At 34.6% G+C, this 5000-nt stretch overlaps 6 non-coding genes across 6 annotated transcripts; all 6 read right to left on the reverse strand.

Annotated features, from left to right (window-relative positions):
- Window positions 1-183: 183 nt before the first annotated feature.
- On the reverse strand, window positions 184-273 carry TRNAY-GUA (transfer RNA tyrosine (anticodon GUA)). Its single transcript is given in 2 exon segments — window positions 184-219; window positions 237-273. It is a non-coding gene; the product is annotated as a tRNA-Tyr (tRNA).
- A 944-nt stretch (window positions 274-1217) lies between these two features.
- On the reverse strand, window positions 1218-1299 carry TRNAS-AGA (transfer RNA serine (anticodon AGA)). Its single transcript has one exon. It is a non-coding gene; the product is annotated as a tRNA-Ser (tRNA).
- A 1232-nt stretch (window positions 1300-2531) lies between these two features.
- On the reverse strand, window positions 2532-2613 carry TRNAF-AAA (transfer RNA phenylalanine (anticodon AAA)). The gene has a single exon. It is a non-coding gene; the product is annotated as a tRNA-Phe (tRNA).
- Window positions 2614-2852: 239 nt separating this feature from the next.
- On the reverse strand, window positions 2853-2942 carry TRNAY-GUA (transfer RNA tyrosine (anticodon GUA)). Its single transcript is given in 2 exon segments — window positions 2853-2888; window positions 2906-2942. It is a non-coding gene; the product is annotated as a tRNA-Tyr (tRNA).
- Window positions 2943-3844: 902 nt separating this feature from the next.
- TRNAS-AGA (transfer RNA serine (anticodon AGA)) lies at window positions 3845-3926 on the reverse strand. Its single transcript has one exon. It is a non-coding gene; the product is annotated as a tRNA-Ser (tRNA).
- A 239-nt stretch (window positions 3927-4165) lies between these two features.
- On the reverse strand, window positions 4166-4255 carry TRNAY-GUA (transfer RNA tyrosine (anticodon GUA)). Its single transcript is given in 2 exon segments — window positions 4166-4201; window positions 4219-4255. It is a non-coding gene; the product is annotated as a tRNA-Tyr (tRNA).
- Window positions 4256-5000: the final 745 nt, after the last annotated feature.

Genomic DNA, 5000 nt, shown 5'->3' on the forward strand with positions numbered 1-5000 from the left:
TTCAGGCTGTGAGGAAGACTGAAGTAATATTGTATCAGAGATGATTTCCATGGGAAGTTAATCCTGACCACAGTGACCTGCGTTAATGATTTTTAAAATATAACTTGGAGAATGCTTTATACTTGGTATAGTTTTGGGTTTGTAAAATGTCAGTACTGACATCTAAGTTTATCAAAAGCGTCATCCTTTGAGCCGGAATTGAACCAGCGACCTAAGGATTTCTGTACCAATCTCCTCTACAGTCCTCCGCTCTACCAGCTGAGCTATCGAAGGATTCCATGATCATACAGCTGTGATATTACGTGCTATTAAAATGATTGAGTGTTAATTTTAAACATTATCAACTTTCCAAGCAAAATGAAAAATGATTTGACTACACAAAAGAGATTCAACTACTTATTCCTGTGTTGCTTTATCACACAAATTGTCATGTTTAATCATTTGGAAAATATCACTAATAGTTTGACTTATATTTGTGAAATTACTATCAACTGGCTACAGAGCTAGTTTGGAAAGCACTTTCAATAGATTTTTTAGTGTAGCCAAACTTACATCAAGATTAGAGATGCTTGAGCCTATCAAATCTTCTACACTCTTTTAAATTTTGCTTGTTTTGTAAACTAATCAAGTGTTCCAGGAATGATGGGGATATTCCATTGTTTGTTCTGATTTGACAATTCATGTTGGACAATGAGCGGCCCTTTTGAGCTAGTGAAGATAATTGTGCTACATGAGAGTATGCACAGACAATTATTTTTATTTTTTTGCATTAAAGCACAATTTTTAATAATTGTGCTTTTTCTTTTTTTGCATAAAGCACAATTTTTAATAAAGGAGAGGTTAATGATATAATAATTAGCACTGAAAGTCATCTGACACGATTTGAAAGTAAATTGTTGTGCATTGAAAGTAACCAAAGCTCTTTTTACTTTGAGTGGACATCATTTTCTTTCAAATGAATTTGATATTTTGCTAAATGTACAAAACTTTCTTACAAATTTGACATTCAAAATGCATTTGTAATTAATAAATGCTACTTAGTATGGCTGCTGAGATTCCTGGGCTCAGTCTCAAGTAGAGGAGGAGAATGACGGATAGAGAAAGAGAGAACAGGCAGGCATTCTAAAGATTTTGATGTGCCAGTTCCTGACTCACCCTGAGCAACACTGGTTTCAAGCTTTTAGTAAATTTTCTGAAAAATAAAACAACCATGTGGTCGTAGTCTGCAGGATTTGAACCTGCGCGGGGAGACCCCAATGGATTTCTAGTACATCGCCTTAACCACTCGGCCACGACTACCTCTCATGCAATGTGATGTTTTCACAAAAGTTTCTCTATGGGTTGAGCTACTTCATTTCAGGCTGTGAGGAAGACTGAAGTAATATTGTATCAGAGATGATTTCCATGGGAAGTTAATCCTGACCACAGTGACCTGCGTTAATGATTTTTAAAATATAACTTGGAGAATGCTTTATACTTGGTATAGTTTTGGGTTTGTTAAATGTCAGTACTGACATCAAAGTTTATCAAAAGCGTCATCTTTTTAGCCGGAATTGAACCAGCGACCTAAGGATTTCTGTACCAATCTCCTCTACTGTCCTTCGCTCTACCAGCTGAGCTATCGAAGGATTCCATGATCATACAGCTGTGATATTACGTGCTATTAAAATGATTGAGTGTTAATTTTAAACATTATCAACTTTCCAAGCAAAATGAAAAATGATTTGACTACACAAAAGAGATTCAACTACTTATTCCTGTGTTGCTTTATCACACAAATTGTCATGTTTAATCATTTGGAAAATATCACTAATAGTTTGACTTATATTTGTGAAATTACTATCAACTGGCTACAGAGCTAGTTTGGAAAGCACTTTCAATAGATTTTTTTAGTGTAGCCAAACTTACATCAAGATTAGAGATGCTTGAGCCTATCAAACCTTCTACACTCTTTTAAATTTTACTTGTTTTGTAAACTAATCAAGTGTTCCAGGAATGATGGGGATATTCCATTGTTTGTTCTAATTTGGCAATTCATTTTGGACAATGAGCGGCCCTTTTGAGCTAGTGAAGATAATTGTGCTACATGAGAGTATGCACAGACAATTATTTTTATTTTTTTGCATTAAAGCACAATTTTTATTAAAGGAGAGGTTAATGATATAATAATTAGCACTGAAAGTCATCTGACACGATTTGAAAGTAAAATGTTGTGCATTGAAAGTAACCAAAGCTCTTTTTACTTTGAGTGGACATCATTTTCTTTCAAATGAATTTGATATTTTGCTAAATGTACAAAACTTTCTTACAAATTTGACATTCAAAATGCATTTGTAATTAATAAATGCTACTTAGTATGGCTGCTGAGATTCCTGGGATCAGTCTCAAATAGAGGAGGAGAATGATGGATAGAGAAAGAGAGAACAGGCAGGCATCCTAAAGATTTTGATGTGCCAGTTCCTGACTCACCCTGAGCAACACTGGTTTCAAGTTTTTAGTAAATTTTCTGAAAAATAAAAAAACCATGTGGTCGTAGTCGGCAGGATTTGAACCTGCACGGGGAGACCCCAATGGATTTTTAGTCCATCGCCTTAACCACTCGGCCACGATTACCTCTCATTCAATGTAATGTTTTCACAAAAGTTTCTCTATGGGTTGAGCTACTTCATTTCAGGCTGTGAGGATGACTGAAGTAATATTGTATCAGAGATGATTTCCATGGGAAGTTAATCCTGACCACAGTGACCTGCATTAATGATTTTTAAAATATAACTTGGAGAATGCTTTATACTTGGTATAGTTTTGGGTTTGTAAAATGTCAGTACTCACATCTAAGTTTATCAAAAGCATCATTCTTCGAGCTGGAATTGAACCAGCGACCTAAGGATTTCTGTACCAATCTCCTCTACAGTCCTCCGCGCTACCAGCTGAGCTATCGAAGGATTCCATGATCATGCAGCTGTGATATTACGTGCTATTAAAATGATTGAGTGTTAATTTTAAACATTATCAACTTTCCAAGCAAAATGAAAAATGATTTGACTACACAAAAGAGATTCAACTACTTATTCCTGTGTTGCTTTATCACACAAATTGTCATGTTTAATCATTTGGAAAATATCACTAATAGTTTGACTTATATTTGTGCAATTACTATCAACTGGCTACAGAGCTAGTTTGGAATGCACTTTCAATAGATTTTTTAGTGTAGCCAAACTTACATCAAGATTAGAGATGCTTGAGCCTATCAAACCTTCTACACTCTTTTAAATTTTGCTTGTTTTGTAAACTAATCAAGTGTTCCAGGAATGATGGGGATATTCCATTGTTTGTTCTGATTTGACAATTCATGTTGGACAATGAGCGGCCCTTTTGAGCTAGTGAAGATAATTGTGCTACATGAGAGTATGCACAGACAATTATTTTTCTTTTTTTGCATTAAAGCACAATTTTTAATAAAGGAGAGGTTAATGATATAATAATTAGCACTGAAAGTCATCTGACACGATTTGAAAGTAAAATGTTGTGCATTGAAAGTAACCAAAGCTCTTTTTACTTTGAGTGGACATCATTTTCTTTCAAATGAATTTGATATTTTGCTAAATGTACAAAACTTTCTTACAAATTTGACATTCAAAATGCATTTGTAATTAATAAATGCTACTTAGTATGGCTGCTGAGATTCCTGGGCTCAGTCTCAAGTAGAGGAGGAGAATGACGTATAGAGAAAGAGAGAACAGGCAGGCATCCTAAAGATTTTGATGTGCCAGTTCCTGACTCACCCTGAGCAACACTGGTTTCAAGCTTTTAGTAAATTCTCTGAAAAATAAAACAACCATGCGGTTGTAGTCGGCAGGATATGAACCTGCGCGGGGAGACACCAATGGATTTCTAGTCCATCGCCTTAACCACTCGGCCACGACTACCTCTCATTCGATGTGATGTTTTCACAAAAGTTTCTCTATGGGTTGAGCTACTTCATTTCAGGCTGTGAGGAAGACTGAAGTAATATTGTATAAGAGATGATTTCCATGGGAAGTTAATCCTGACCACAGTGACCTGCGTTAATGATTTTTAAAATAAAACTTGGAGAATGCTTTATACTTGGTATAGTTTTGGGTTTGTAAAATGTCAGTACTGACATCTAAGTTTATCAAAAGCATCATCCTTTGAGCCGGAATTGAACCAGCGACCTAAGGATTTCTGTACCAATCTCCTCTACAGTCCTCCGCTCTACCAGTTGAGATATCGAAGGATGCCATGATCATATAGCTGTGATATTACGTGCTATTAAAATGATTGAGTGTTAGTTTTAAACATTATCAACTTTCCAAGCAAAATGAAAAATGATTTGACTACACAAAAGAGATTCAACTACTTATTCCTGTGTTGCTTTATCACACACATTGTCATGTTTAATCATTTGGAAAATATCACTAATAATTTGACTTATATTTGTGAAATTACTATCAACTGGCTACAGAGCTAGTTTGGAAAGCACTTTCAATATATTTTTTAGTGTAGCCAAACTTACATCAAGATTAGAGATGCTTGAGCCTATCAAATCTTCTACACTCTTTTCAATTTTGCTTGTTTTGTAAACTAATCAAGTGTTCCAGGAATGATGGGGATATTCCATTGTTTGTTCTGATTTGACAATTCATTTTGGACAATGAGCGGCCCTTTTGAGCTAGTGAAGATAATTGTGCTACATGAGAGTATGCACAGACAATTATTTTTCTTTTTTTGCATTAAAGCACAATTTTTAATAATTGTGCTTTTTCTTTTTTTGCATAAAGCATAATTTTTAATAAAGTAGAGGTTAATGATATAATAATTAGCACTGAAAGTCATCTGACACGATTTGAAAGTAAAATGTTGTGCATTGAAAGTAACCAAAGCTCTTTTTACTTTGAGTGGACATCATTTTCTTTCAAATGAATTTGATATTTTGCTAAATGTACAAAACTTTCTTACAAATTTGACATTCAAAATGCATT

Source organism: Pseudophryne corroboree (assembly GCF_028390025.1).
Source record: "Pseudophryne corroboree isolate aPseCor3 chromosome 4 unlocalized genomic scaffold, aPseCor3.hap2 SUPER_4_unloc_1, whole genome shotgun sequence".
Lineage (NCBI taxonomy): Eukaryota > Metazoa > Chordata > Amphibia > Anura > Myobatrachidae > Pseudophryne > Pseudophryne corroboree.